We start from the raw sequence: 15,694 nt of genomic DNA, 5'->3' as shown, positions 1-15,694 counted from the left end.
TGTTACAAATAATACATCTAAGGCTATTTGCCATTATTGTTATCTGCCTTGAAGATTTTAGGAAGTGACAGTAAACAACAGCCTTCTAAGAAACTAGCTGCCATTGTAGCCTCCTGCCAACAAGTCATCTTTAACTAGCCTGCTATGTCTGTTATAAGATCTCCAACACAAAGAAATTAGAGATAGCAGGTTTTTCCTCTTAGCTTTATTAAGTTTCAAAGAAACAATAAAATACAAAGTAACACAAAGGGGTAAAGTAAAGGAGGAGGGGATAAAAGAGAAAAGTTAAAAAGTAACACACCCAAACTCAAAAACATGATAACACACAAAAAGTGACCTGTGACTACAGTATTTCAGGGCAGAGAAAATTATAAAAGCTCTAAGTTTAATAATATCAGTATCTAAAAACTTTTAAAATGTTAATAACTACTATTTGAAAGCACTTTTTTTCAAATACCCTCAATCAGTGTAATCTAACATATAAATGCCTGTAACTAAACAAATCATGGTCCACAATCTTTGTTTGGTCAAATTGGATTTAATCCTCAAATCCCCAAATCAAAACTTCATTTCTCCTTATCCTGTAGAAAATCTAACAATGGTTTCAAAGCTGCAAGAAACTGCAGCATTCTAATTGCAAATATTAATAGATTGAAAACCAGCTGTTCCATGAAGTTTTCTTTAAATCAGACAAAATGGAGAAAATGAAAATGTTAAGATGTGCCTATGCTGACAGAAAGGAAGATGATCTGTCAGGGTAATTAGATTTGTTGAAAGAAGTGAAAATGGCTGTGAATAACAGTATGCCTCAGCCCATTTTATTATATGGATTGGGTATCTCAGAAAAAAAAACCCATAAAGAGTTGAATGAAAGTAAGAATTAACACATTTTAAAATAAGAGTTAGGATTTAGCAAGAAAAAAATAGGTGTTAAATGAATGTGAATATATAAGTGAGTGAATATGATAAAAGAAGTCTATCGAGATGAATAAAGAAACCTATATGAAAAAGCAGTGAATTGGTGCAGAGGAAGGAAAAGATTAAGAAAGCTGTGGCTATATGAAGATGATAATGTTCTCAAAAAGAAGTAAGAAATTTGAAGAAAAAAGCTGGTACAATGGTACCTCAACTTACAAACTTAATTCGTTCTGTGACTAGGTTCTTAAGTAGGAAAGTTTGTAAGAAGAAGCAATTTTTCCCATAGGAATCAATGTAAAAGCAAATAATATGTGTGATTGGGGAAACCACAGGGAGGGTAGAGGCCCTGTTTCCTCCCAGGAGATTCCTAGAGAGGGCCCATGGAGGTTTCTCCCCACCTTTTCTGGCCCTGTTTCCTCCCAGGAGATTCCTAGAGAGGCCCCAAGGAGGCTTCTCCCTGCCTTTTCCAGTTACAGTTTTGGAGGCTCGGATTTGTAAGTGGAAAATTGTTCTTAAGGAGAGGCAAAAAAATCTGGAACACCCAGTTCTTATCTAGAAAAGTTCGCAAGTAGAGGCGTTCATAGGTAGAGGTACCACTGTATGGACATGGATTGGTTACATGAAATGGAGAGCTATAATGAATGGCATTGGCTATCATTTCTTGTCATTTACTTATCCCATGCCTTCCTTATTCCTCACTTTAGTTTTTTAATTTGTTTTTTGCCTGTTTGTTTATTATAGTTATTCCTCTTTTACACTCAGTACAACTTTGGGTATTCTGAAAAGAAACTGATGGGTGTACAGTAGACCTACAAAAGTAGCACAGGTTTGAAATGGGTTGCAATCAGTAGCACCATTGCCAAATTACCCAATTTTGGAAACAGATTTCTAGAGGGGAAAGCAGATGTTTAGGCTACTGAACTAGAGGAAATCCAACCCTTTGCTCAGTCAAAGCTGAAGTTAAGTTAAAGCCTCCACCATGCTTTCTCTGTCTATCCTCAGTTTTAAAAAGGCAAGCTCATCATTTTTCTAAGCAAGACCCTTTCTGCTAGGAAGCTTTTCTTAACTCTCAATCATCAGAGAATATACATAATGGCTTTTTTGAGGGAATAGAGGGGTCGAAGTAGGGCACATATCATGTGTTCCTTAGTGAGCTGATCATTGCACTGATGAAATATGACTGGCTAGATTCAATTCTGGCATAAGGGAACTTATTGTGGAGCCTTCTTGGGTTGCGTACAAAATCTGCCCAATCTGCACATACACACAATTGACTTTTTCATTCAATCTGCCAGATTGGGATGGTTTGCTTTACTTCTAGTAAAGTTACCAGTTTCCTTTACAGAGTTGTGTTTTTTTCACCCCCATACTTTCCAATACACATTCCATCTCTCTCAAAAAAAGATGCAATTTTGCACACAGGATGCTGAAATTATTTGTGCAATTAAAAATGCATTCAGGACAGAAACAAAATACTGTAAAGGAAAGCATTATCAACTCCAAAGTGAATTGGATATTTTTAGAATATAACTTAACTTAGATTTCCATGTGTTTTTAGCATTTTTAGAGTACTTTACTATTAGATTTCTTCATGTTTTGTAATGGTTTACTGTGAGCCACCAGGAGAAAGGCGGCATAGAAATCTGATAGATGGATAGATAGAAATCTGACAGACAGACAGACAAGCAAGCAAGCAAGCAAATAAACAAACAAACAAACAAACAAATAAATAAATATTAGTTAAAGTGAGTTCCACCTCAATTAGGTGGAGCATTTCCTGAGCAGCATGTCACATACTGCGCATAGAATAATTTACATTATTTTGTTAACCACACTAAAAGCCTTAGCAAATTGCCAGTCAAGATGCAGAGAAAGGCTAGGGACTTCCCGTTCTTCCCTTGGTTAGATCAGAAGCCAGGACTGTGACCTCCATGGCTGACTCCAAACACTCCATGCCTGTGGGTCCAAAATTCAGACCTAAGCCCCCCCTGTAGAGGGAGTGAAGCAAAAGGGGACCACCAGTAGAGAAGAGGGGAGATGGAACTTCTGCTCCCTGAGATGGCAAGCCCCTATCCAACAGTGCAGAGCTGCGGAAGTAAACTTGGCTGCCACAAAGCTGAAGGAAAACCAGAATTACTGTATTTTTCAGCATATAAGACACACACCTTTTTTCCTCCCTAAAAGAGGGTGATAATTAGGGTGTGTCTTATACTCTGAATGTAGCTCTCCCCCAGCCCTAACTAACTGCTAACAATCTTCCCAGCTCTTATCTTGCAGGCTCTTTCATTGTTTCTCTCTGTGAAGAATGTTTTCCAAGCACTAGGTCTTTGCAGCGTTTTTTTCATTGCTCTAATTTGCTCGGAGTAAGTTTCTTTCCAGCCCTAACCAGGTGCTAACGATGTTTCCAGCTCTTACCGGCTTGCAAGCTCTTTCATTGTTACTCTCTGCCAAAAATGTTCTCCAAATCCTGTCTTTGTAGGGTTTTTTTCATTGCTTTACTTGCTTCAGATGTTTCTTTTCAGACCTAACCAGGTTCTATTAATGTTCTTTCATTCTTACTCTCTGTAAAGAATGTTTTTCAAGCCCTAAGTCTTTGCAGGTTTTTTTTCCCATTGGTGTAACTTGCTCCAAATGTTTCTTTCCAGCCCTAACCAGGTGCTAATGATGTTCCCAGTTCTTATCCACTTGCCTTTCATTGTTGACTCTCTGCAAAGAAGAATGTTTTCCAAGTCTTTGCAGGGGTTTTTTCATTGCTCCAGTTGCTCCAACTGTTTCTTTCCAGGTGCTAATGATGTTCCCAGCTCTTACTGGCTTGCAAGCTCTTTCCTTGTTACTATCTGAGAATAAAGGTTTTTTAAAGCTCTTAACTAGGGGATAAAATAATGTGCTGAAGCTGACCAGACTAAGGACGTAGCAAGATGAATACCTGGTAAGCAGATTCCTTTCTCTATTTTCCTCCAAAAAACTAAGGTGCATCTTATACTCAGGTGGATCTTATATTCCTAAAAATATGGTAACAAGACAGAACAAGAGGAAAAGTGAATGATTTGCAATCTGAGATATAAAGGACTGTTTGCTTTTCAAAACAACCCTCCAAAGGTCTGAGGGGGAGAAACAAAGAAGCTAAAGATTAGCAGCGGGTCAAGCATGCTAAAATTGTGGGGAAAAACATTTGGGGACTTGGAGGAAAATCAAAAGTTTTTTCTTGGAAGATTTAAAAGGGGATGTGGTTTTTGGAATGATACCCTATTTTAAAGAAAAAAAACATTTGATACTTGAATTGGAAGCTTTACTTAATACAAATTGACTATAATATATACTGGATTTATAAATATAAAATAACGGACTTGTTGTGGTTAGCTCTGGCCCAGCTCCTGCCCCAAGGAATGTGCAGGTGGATGTGGGGAAAACATCCACATGCCGCAGGCCTGTTTTGTTCCCAATGGAATCTGCCGATGAAGCCTCCTCTGACCAAGGAAGCGTGAGTGACAGGGAAGAGGGGACTTTGGTAGACAGCCCAGGAGGAGATCAATCATCTGTATCATCCCTGGATTCTGAACAAGAATTAATGACACATCCATGCATGCGTAGAGTGATACATAGGAGAAAACAACTGAAGGATTATTACAAGAGAAAATGAGGCCACCTGTGGTTGGGTGGGGCTGCTGTAATTAGTGCTACAGATTAAGGTGCAGCCTGGTGTTTTAGCCTTATGGCACTTTATCTGATTCATTGTTTTGTCAAGATCGTGGTTTTTGCTGTTCAGGATTGTGTGTGTGGACTCTCTGGACTTTAGAATTGGACTCAATTTCCCAGTTATTGGGTGAGCAATTGGACTGCATTTAACCTGTGCCTTGTGTGTACCAGGAAATCCCTTTGACATTTAAAAAGGGAGCTCTTTCTGTTTTTCTGTTTATGAAAACTTTTGGGTTTTCCTTTTATCGTGTGGTGTGTGTCTTCCTGGACTAATTACCCTGTAATTATGGGTAGTTGAGACATGCCGGCAGAACAGTAAAGTGGGAAGGATATTGCAAAATTTCCATTCCCGCCCTACACTGGGATCAGACAGACGTGGTATATGCTGGTTCTCCAAACTATTCAAAATTTCCACTACCAGTTCTCCAAAAACTGTCAAAACCTGCTGAATTTCACCTCTGGCTCTAGTGTCATGAAATCTATAATGATACAAGCATTACAATAATCTAAGCAATGGATCAGTAACTTTGCAGAACAGTAACTAGGTCAGAGGTTGCCAAAAAAGATGCAGAAAACATTCATCCCTGCAGTGCATAATATCCTCTCAAGCATGGAGGATAAAATAGGACTGGTATCAGCTTGCAGAACAGTGGTTATAACATGCAGCATTATTCCCCAATGCTATTCTTTGAAACAGAATAACAGAATAACTGAGTTGGGAAGAACCTTGGAAGTTTTTTGGTCCAATCCTCTGCTCAAGCAGTATATCCATTCCATACCATTCTAGAGGAGTAGCTGTCCAATCGGTTCTTAAAAACTTTCAGTATTGTAGCACCCACAACTTCTGAAGGCAAGTTTTTCCACTGGTCTGTTGTTCTTACTGTCAGAAAATTTCTCCTTAGTTCAAGATTGCTTCTCTCTTTGTTCATTTTCCATCCATTGCTTGTTGTCTTCTGGTGCTTTGGAAAATAGGGTGAATCCTCGGCTCTTCTTTGTGTCAGCCCCTCAAATATTGGAACAGTGCTATCATGTCACTCCGATTTCTTTTCACTAGACTAGATATACCCAATTCCTGCAAGCGTTCTTCATATGTTTAAGGTTCAGAACCATTCTCCCAGCCTCCAATCCCCTAAATTTGTTATAGATGGTGAACCTATGGCACAGATGCCACAGATGGCACATAGAGCCATATTTGCTGGCACATGAGCCATTGCCCTAGCTCAGCTCCAATGTGAATGTGTGTGTGCCAGCCAGCTGATTTTTTGTTTGCACAGAGGCTCTGGGAGGGCATTTTGGCTTCTAGAGAGCCTCGGGGGGGGGGGGGGGGTTCTTTACCCTCCCCCTGGCTCCAGGGAAACTTTTGGAGCCTGGGGGAGGGTGAAACATGAGCCTCCTGGGCCCAACAGAAGTTGGGAAACAGGTCGTTTCCGGCCTCCAGAGGGTCTCCAGGGGGCAGGGGAAACTATTTTTGCCTTCCCCAGGCATTGAATTATAGGTGTCGGCATTCGCGCATATGTGATAGTGCACGCCCACGTTCTTTTGGCACCCAAGGAAAAAAAGGTTCGCCATCCCTGTTATGGAACGACACTGTGAAAGATACTTTTCATATTGTCAAGGTAAACAACGATTTGTAACAACCTTACAAAAATAAGGAGCAGATGGAGACTGTATCCCTGCTCAAAAGCGAATCACATTTAAACTGAGAGTGACATAAGAAATTTGAACTGTGATTCATAAACAGAGCTTGAATTTAATAAGCAGCAGTCATTGGAATTTTTTTTTGTAAGGACCTCTTTTACCTTTCTATAATAAAATGACCTTATCCACCTTTTCTGCCGGATTCTGTGTCTGTTTAATTTGTTCCAGTCTAGTATACCAAGAGATAACAAATAGGTGCCATGGTTGACAGCATCAAAAGCCGTTGAAAGATCTAGGAATATGAGTAGGGATGTGTTATCCTTACTATGCCCTGCCAACAGAGCTTCCATCATGGTAGAGGGTGCCATCTCCAAGCCATAACCCAATTAAACTGTCACCACTCTTAATTATCTTATTCTACCTTGTATATAGGAATGAAGACATGAGATGAAAGACATGAAAAATGTAGGCAGGAACAGTTAATAAAAATTAAGAGACATCTCAATGCTGGGACAGGAGAAGGCAAAACAACTCTGCCTGAGTCTCTTTAATATAAAAGAGGGCAGACTTTCCAGATTTTGTTATACCCTACAATTAATAAAGTACCACTCCTGGAATCCATGCATTGTCCATTGGACTACCTCAAAGGGAAGACACTACCATCTCCATCAACAAATCTTTCCTTGCTAATAGAAGCCAAAAGGGAGCTCCTTGTAGAGACCCTATTTGTGTAACTTTCCTTTGCCTAAAGTAAATTTTCAATAACTAAACATGAGCCTAATTCTTAGGGGCTGCAAAAAATAGGGCTTAGTATCACCATCCCAAAGCCATGGGGTTTTTTTTCAAACTCTCACTAAATTGAATTAAATTTACTCCATAATAAGATTCAAAGTTGTAGATGAAACATGCTAAATGGATTTTATCCAAGATGCTCAAACATTTCACTCAGCTTCATGGGAAAAAATCTTTAATTTTTAATACAAATTCTACACAAGACCTCATGTATCGTAGCTGGGAGCAAAGCGCACAGCAAAGGTCTACATCAGACTACAAAGGAAAGGACAATTCTCCTAAACATGTAGAAATTAATTAATTAATTTATTTATTTATTTACTACTTAGATTTGTATGCCGCCCCTCTCCGAAGACTCGGGGCGGCTCACAACACGTGGAAACAAATCATAAATAATCTAACAAATTTAAAATTAAAAGATTTAAAAGACCCCATATACTAACAGACATACACACAGGCATACCATATATAAATTAAACATGCCCAGGGGAAGATGTTTCAGTTCCCCCATGCCTGACGGCAAAGGTGGGTTTTAAGGAGTTTACGGAAGGCAGGAAGAGTAGGGGCAGTTCTAATCTCCGGGGGGAGTTGGTTCCAGAGGGCCGGTGCCGCCACAGAGAAGGCTCTTCCCCTTGGGCCCGCCAACCGACATTGTTTAGTTCCTTATTCTCACATCATCTTTATTTTATTGAACCAGTGCCCAGGCACATCTGTTTGGATTAGTAACATTTACTTGTATATCTCTCTAAGAAATGAAAATTTCTATCCAAGAATCAGGAGGCTCCCTACTCCTTTATTCTGGATGAAGCAAAACAATATAAAACTTTCAGTCAAATTGTCTTGAGTTTTTTAAGGTTCTCTGAAAGTCCTGTTCATTTCATTACAGAAATAAATCAGAGACTGAAGAAAGATAAAGAATTGTTATTCCACAGGATTCCCTAATCATTCTTGATAATTCTATATTGAATATTATTATAGAAATATCTTGATGAAGGACGTTTCCTCCACCCCAGATATTACTAAAATGTTCCCTTTTTGCTTTGTGTTTTGTTTTAATAAGAAATAGATGTTTTTCATTGAGTATTTTGGGAACAGTGGCCCATCTTTCTATTATTTTTCCCAGTTCTTAGTGTTCCAGTGATTCCAATGATTATTTCCTAATCATTCCAAATATAAGATCATTAGGATGCAAAAATTATCTTACTGTGTAAATCAAACTAGCAAACTGAAAAAATATCCCAGAAAGCAGAGTGATCCGTTTCAGTATTGGTATCAGTACCACACGGACATGTCCATAGTATCACCAAGAATTGGACTTGATTTAAGGGAAACTTTCTTTTAATCAGAAATTAAGGGCAAGTGCAGCATAGGTCTATTCTACTATTTATTTATTTATTCATTCATTCATTCATTCATTCATTCATTCATTCGATTTGTATGCCGCCCCTCTCCAGAGACTCGGGGCGGCTAACAGCGACAATAAAACAGTGTACAATAGTAATTTGGTATTGATGATTAAAAATCAATTAATATAAAAACCAAACATACATACATACATACCATGCATAGAATTGTAAAGGCCTAGGGGGAAAGAGGATCTCAATTCCCCCATGCCTGGCGGCAGAGGTGGGTTTTAAGTTGTTTACGAAAGGCAAGGAGGGTGGGGGCAGTTCTAATCTCTGGGGGGAGTTGGTTCCAGAGGGCCGGGGCCGCCACAGAGAAGGCTCTTCCCCTGGGTCCCGCCAGGCGACATTGCTTAGTTGACGGGACCCGGAGAAGATCCACTCTGTGGGACCTAACTGGTCGCTGGGATTTGTGCAGCAGAAGGCGGTCCCTGAGGTAATCTGGTCCGGTGCCATGAAGGGCTTTATAGGTCATAACCAACACTTTGAATTGTGACCGGAAACTGATCGGCAACCAATGCAGATTGCGGAGTGTTGGTGTAACATGGGCATATTTGGAAAAACCCATGATTGCTCTCGCAGCTGCATTCTGCACGATCTGAAGTTTCCGAACATTTTTCAAAGGTAGCCCCATGTAGAGAGCGTTACAGTAGTCAAGCCTCGAGGTGATGAGGGCATGAGTGACCGTGAGCAGTGACTCCCGGTCCAAGTAGGGTCGCAACTGGTGCACAAGGCGAACCTGGGCAAACGTCCCCCTCGCCACAGCTGAAAGATGTTTCTCTAATGTGAGCTGTGGATCGAGGAGGACGCCCAAGTTGCGAACCTTCTCTGAGGGGGCCAGTGATTCTCCCCCCAGGGTAATGGACGGACAGATGGAGTTGTCCTTGGGAGGTAAGATCCACAGCCACTCCGTCTTGTCTGGGTTGAGTTTGAGCTTGTTGACACTCATCCAGGCCCTAACATCCTCCAGGCACCGGCCCATCACTTCCACTGCTTCGTTGGCTGGACATGGGGTGGAGATGTATAACTGGGTATCATCGACGTATTGATGATACCTCACCCCATGCCCTTGGATGATCTCACCTAGCGGTTTCATGTAGATATTAAATAGCAGGGGGGAGAGGACCGACCCCTGAGGCACCCCACAAGGGAGAGACCTAGAGGTCGACCTCTGATCCCCTACTAACACCGACTGCGACCGACCAGAGAGGTATGAGGAGAACCACTGAAGAACAGTGCCTCCCACTCCCAACCCCTCTAGTCGGTGCAGAAGGATACCATGGTCGATGGTATCGAAAGCCGCTGAGAGGTCAAGAAGCACCAGGACAGAGGACAAGCCCCTGTCCTGGGCCCGCCAGAGATCATCCATCAACGCGACCAAAGCAGTTTCCGTGCTGTAGCCGGCCTGAATCCAGACTGCTGAGGACCTAGATAATTGGCTTCTTCCAAGGACCGCTGGAGCTGAAGTGCCACCACCTTCTCAACAACCTTCCCCATAAAGGGAAGGTTGGAGACTGGACGGTAGTTATTGAGTATGGCTGGGTCCAGGGAAGGCTTCTTGAGGAGGGGGTGCACAAGTGCCTCCTTATAAGGAGCCGGAAAGGACCCACTCCCCAAGGAGGCGTTGACAATCTCCCGGACCCAGCTCCGTGTCACCTCTCGACTGGCCGAAACCAACCAAGAGGGACACGGATCCAGTAGACAGGTGGCGGAACACACAGCTCCAATGGCCTTGTCCACTTCCTTAGGTGTCACCAAGTCAAACCTCTCCCAGACAGATGGACAAAGACGTTTAGCCCCAGTCACCTCGACTGACTCGTTGTCAGTTGACTCTGTTTTACAATTGGAGTCGAGGTCCGCTCGAATCCGAGCAATTTTATCAGCGAAAAACGTGTTAAAATCCTCGGCACTACTCTGCAAGGGCTCCCTAACTCCCCCCTGGTTAAGAAGGGAGCGGGTTACCCTGAACAGAGCGGCCGGGTGGGATTCCGCTGATGCAATCAAGGTGGCATGATACGCGCATCTTGCCGCCTTGAGTGCCACTTTGTAAGTCATAATATGAGCTCTTACAAGTGTTCAATCGGATTCGGACTTACTCTTCCTCCATCGCTTCTCTAGACGTCTCTTCTGGCGTTTCAACTCCCGGAGCTCCTCATTGAACCATGGAGCTCACTGAGATTAAGATCATTTACAGTGTATCCCAGGAGTAGGCACAGATTGCATCTTTAACCCATCACATATGGCAGTCAGTCAATGAAGATGTTGATTAATCAATTAAGAGTGTAATTCCATAGATTTATATGTAGAAGCAAATTATTGGGTTCAATGATAGTGCCTTGATAGGCAAATGCAAGACTGGAATTCATAATATATCATTTCCATACCATGTTTATACAGTATGAGAAAATTGGGTATTTATATACTCATATCTTGATTTTTGAAGAGAAATGCCTTCCTATTCCAATTTATATAGTTGCTTCCAACATTTTCATATTGCTTATAAACAAAATAATGGCACTGTTTCTCTGCTTTTGACTAAAATCAAGTTCAGTATTGATAGACAATAATTGCATCACTAAAAGAAACAGTAAAACTACAGAATTTATTTAAAAATATAAAAAGAACAAGACATCTTCAAGGATGTAAATCAGATCATCAAAGCACCAAACATATATTACATAATATATTATATTAAAACCATAACACTGAAAACAGTTAAAAGACATTGAATTATGCCTAAAAATTAGCAAAACACATTTCATCATTGAAAAGCACTTGCTTTTAATCACTACCTGCCTCACTTCAATCTTTCCAAAGATGGTCTTGAAATCTAGGTAGGAAATATTCCATCAAGTAATCTGATCTCAACCCCTTTAAGACTTTAAATACCATCATTTTGAGTTGAGTCAGACTAAATTTTTTGTCCTACTGGGGACTAGTGAGGATTCAGTATTGTCTTCTGAAACAGCCCAGTATCTTATGTATAAGATGACATAAGGCAACTGCCTAGCTCAGGTCCTTGGGCAGACAAAAAGGCCAAATCCACTCTGAAAATTTGGCTGACTGTGTGACAAACCATACTTTTAAAAGGTTACCATAAACAGGACAGGCATATCAAACTGAAGTGATGCTATCAAAACTTGATATGTAATGCTTGCGTAACTGCTGATAGTTTTTTTGAATGAAAAAGATACATCCTCCTAGTCTTTTTCAGTTCTAAAAATGACAATGATTTAAAAATTTATAATAAATGAATACATTAGAAACACATTAGGAGATCCAGACTCAGGCCAACATTTTAGACTGGATCAATACTTTTGAGATTGATTGATAGAGCAAGGAAGAGGAATGATCAAGCCATAACTGGGAATTTGGAAGTACAGTGGTACCTCTACCTAAGAATGCCTCTACTTATGAACTTTTCTAGTTAAGAACTGGGTGTTCAATATTTTTTTTGTCTCTTATCAAGAACCATTTTCCACTTACAAACCCAACCCTCCAAAACTGTAACTGGAAAAGGCAGGGAGAAGCCTCCATGAAGCCTCTCTGGGAATCTCCTTGGATGAAACAGGACCGGAAAAGGCAGGGAGAAGCCTCTGTGGGGCCTTTCGAGGAATCGTCTGGGAGGAAACAGGGCTGGAAAAGGCAGGGAGAAGCCTCTGTGGGGCCTTTCTAGGAATCTCCTGGGAGGAAACAGGGCCGGAAAAGGTGGAGAGAAGCCTCCATGGGGCCTCTCTAAGAATCTCCTGGAAGGAAACAGGGCCTCCACCCTCCCTGTGATTTCCTCCATTGCACGCATGTTACATTGATTCCAATGAGAAAAATTGTTTCTTCTTACAAACTTTTCTACTTGGTCACGGAAAAAATTAAGTTTGTAAGTTGAGGTACTACTGTATATATTTATGGGCCATAGACACTACAGGTGTTGTCTTATAAGATGCCTTTCCTATCCTTCAAGCTTAGGCGGAGGTGACTTTGCTAAAGGAGTACGTGCCCTTTGTAATTTGAATAACCTTTAAAAATTCTTTTTACTAAGTGTTAGAAATAATAACTGGCTTGGTTGTCTACTTTGAGGCTTTTTCAGTTCACCAAAAAGTTATCAAACTAATGATGCTTATCAATAAGATGTTTTCATCTGTATTGGAAATAAAGTGAAACAATTAAAGTTAAGGTGGTCTTCTGAAATTCAACCAATATAAAAAGAAAAAAATCCCCAGAGGCCAGGAAGATAGACAGTTGAGGAAAAAATAATAGTGCTACATTAATGTAGCAACACAGTTCTATGTTCTCAACAGTTCTTGATGGTTACAGGAAAGATAACTTTCAAAACCCAGATGGAACAACGAGACTCTCCAGCCCAGGAGTCCTCAAACCTGGCAACTTTAAGACTTGTGGACTTCAACTCCCAGTATTCTGCAGCCAGCTATGCTGGCTACAGAATTCTGAGAGTTGGAGTCCACTAGAGTATTCTGGGAATTGAAGAACTTAAAGTTGCCAAAATTGAAGACATCTGCTCCAGCCTGTAACTAAGAGTATTGGAGCCAAGGTTACAACAATATAATTACTGCAAGCCTTACTTAACAAGGCAAGATACACAGAGTTAGTGAAAATACCAGTGGAAGTTATATAATCCTCAGAAAGAGAACTGTAACAATTGAGTGCTAATTGGCCTACACATTTCATAATCAGGAGGTTTGCTTTTCATGTCAATAGATTGATCCACTTCACTCAGCTATTTATTTTCAAATGCTTGATATTATTATATCCCTAACAATAGACCCATCCTTATGATGAGCTATTAGCTGTAATATGTTTACTACACTTCAATGTGCTCTTTAGTCTTTTAGGTATTCAGGAAACTGCAGTGTGTACTACTGCAATGGTTTATGAGTCAGCCTTTGAAGGAAAACCCAAGAAACTTCACATCTTGGAACAAAAGACAACAAGATAGTATCAACTCCCTTTCATCTAACTCCTATTCAATTCTAAGGTAGACTTCTTATACCTTAATGTCAGTGTTTCAATAAACACCCCCAAATGAAATAAAATTCCGAGGCTAGAAATTCCTCAAAGTTACAATTGATTACAGATGTCATGTTGGCAACATCTGGGAAAACCCAAATCTGAAAGCTCCTGGATTTTCTCCTCCCAAACAAAAGTTCAAGTCCCTGCCCAGCACCCACATGTCCATCACACAATCCAATCAGGCACCACCCAAAACTGAAGATGCCTCCCACTGCAGAACACAGCGGCCTTGACTTCCTAGAAAGAATGTTGTTTAGACTACTGCATATCACCTACTCCATATAATCCGCCCTCTCATTTTCCCACAGTAGAAAATATGGCAGGCCTGAATACAAAAAGGTAAAAGATCATTTTCAGGCCTGACTTAGTGAATGATCATCACTTAGATGATCATTTCAATTCTAGCTACTCCACAGCATATGTGAGAAAGAGATGCTTCTACAAGTAGAGGAGGGACATAGGGAATGCTAAATGGCATATAGAACTTAGTTTTCCATAGAACTGTAATATTGTGATCAGGCAAGGAAATAAAGAAATGGATCATCAAACAATAGTAATAGCAATAGCACTTAGAAGGATAGATGGCTCAGTTCTTAGTCAAGTCATGAATGACTAGGCTCAAATTATGTTACTCTAGACATAAGATCTAGCTCTCTGGAGAAGAGTCAGATACTGGGCAGGTAGAAAGAGAACAGGATGACCAGCAAATAAAGGGGATGGACTTAGTTATAGAACTGAGGAGTTAACTATTGGAAGAACCAGGTTAGTGACAGAGCATAATGGACAAAATATATTTAGTGGTTGCCAAGAGTCAAAACTGACCAAATGGCACATTATTAATCAACATCCAACAGAGTGCTATATCCCACCCTTGTAACTTTCAGATGTGCAAACTTCAAGTCCCAGAATTTCCCAATTGATATAGCAAATCTTAGAATTCTGGGAATTGAAAAATCACTAAAACAAAGTACAAAGGTTCAGGACAACTTAGGGTTATTAGCCAAGAGGATGTAGCTATTGTTCCCTCCATATTACTAAGAACATAAGAACATAAGAAGAGCCATGCTGAATCAGGCCAAAGCCCATCGAGTCCAGCATTCTGTGTCACACAGTGGGCCACCAATTATACATGGGGATCTTGAGCAGAAAACCAAAAACCCTCCCTTTTCATTGACCCCCCACAAATGGTACTCAAGGGAATCCTGCCTGCCTCAACCAATATAGAGGCGGCACGTGGACATCCATTTCAATAACCACTGATACACTTGGCATCCATGAATTTGTCTAATCTTGTCTTGAAGCTCTCCAGGCTGGCAGATATTTGAATTGTAATGGCACCCTCCATTTCTTAACCCTCATTCCAAAAATGGTTATTTGAAGTTGGGCAAGGGTAGGTCTTAATAATATATAAAGTTTATTCATGCCTCTCCCAAAACTAAAAAAACAGGAATGCATTGATTTCTAATTGTACAATAATTTAAACTTTATTTCAAAAAGGTGTTACAGAGCACAATGAAGCACAAATGAAGCAGCCACATCTTTTCCCATTTCTCCCTCATTTATATATACTGGCAATAAGAAATGCCAAACTATTTTTGTAAGCCAGCCAAGAAAAACACAGAGAGATGATAAAACACCCACTATCAGTGGAGCTTGGCTTGAAAAGGACCTTACCTTTTGCACAGATTTGCCCTTTGCTTTTTAGATTGAATCTTGTTGATGACTTTTATGTGCAATAACTGAACAGCTTAGGACTTTCACCTCATACATATTCATCTCACAAATCAAAGTAAACAGTGCATTTATTTAACAGAGTCCTATATATTTGAACATATATGATATACCTGTTTACTGTGAATGATTTATATATTTTAATTCCATACAAGAGGTGGTTACCTGGTTTTAGGTACAGTACTTCCCCCCCCCAAAAGCAGAATAATTAATGAAACAGACATTTTTATGCAATGAAACCTGGTGTTTTAACATTTATCAATTGCATTTGTACACAGCATTCAACATTCCTGTTTTTCATTTTACCCTCTATGTGTCTCTTTTCCACACAATGCAAATATGGGCTTATAAAATGTGCCTGACAACAAATGGTACACATTGACTCAGAAACAAAAAAAGGCGTCTCCTAGGAAGTATAAATTATTCTTGAAGGCCAACCACTATGATGACTTGAACTTCAGGCCTGCTACACAAAGAAATCAGGGAAACCA

The 15,694-nt window shown here is 40.3% G+C and overlaps 1 protein-coding gene across 2 annotated transcripts in view; it reads right to left on the bottom strand.

The window, feature by feature from the left end:
* ATP9A (ATPase phospholipid transporting 9A (putative)) overlaps positions 1–15,694 on the bottom strand; it is a 122,873-nt gene that overhangs the window by 105,621 nt on the left and 1,558 nt on the right. The gene's annotated exons all lie outside the window — the stretch shown is intronic.

The sequence above is a fragment of the Erythrolamprus reginae genome, chromosome 3 (genome assembly GCF_031021105.1).
Source record: "Erythrolamprus reginae isolate rEryReg1 chromosome 3, rEryReg1.hap1, whole genome shotgun sequence".
Classification (NCBI taxonomy): domain Eukaryota; kingdom Metazoa; phylum Chordata; class Lepidosauria; order Squamata; family Dipsadidae; genus Erythrolamprus; species Erythrolamprus reginae.
The sequence above is the reverse complement of the archived record's forward strand: the minus strand, read 5'-3'. Positions and strand labels throughout refer to the sequence as shown.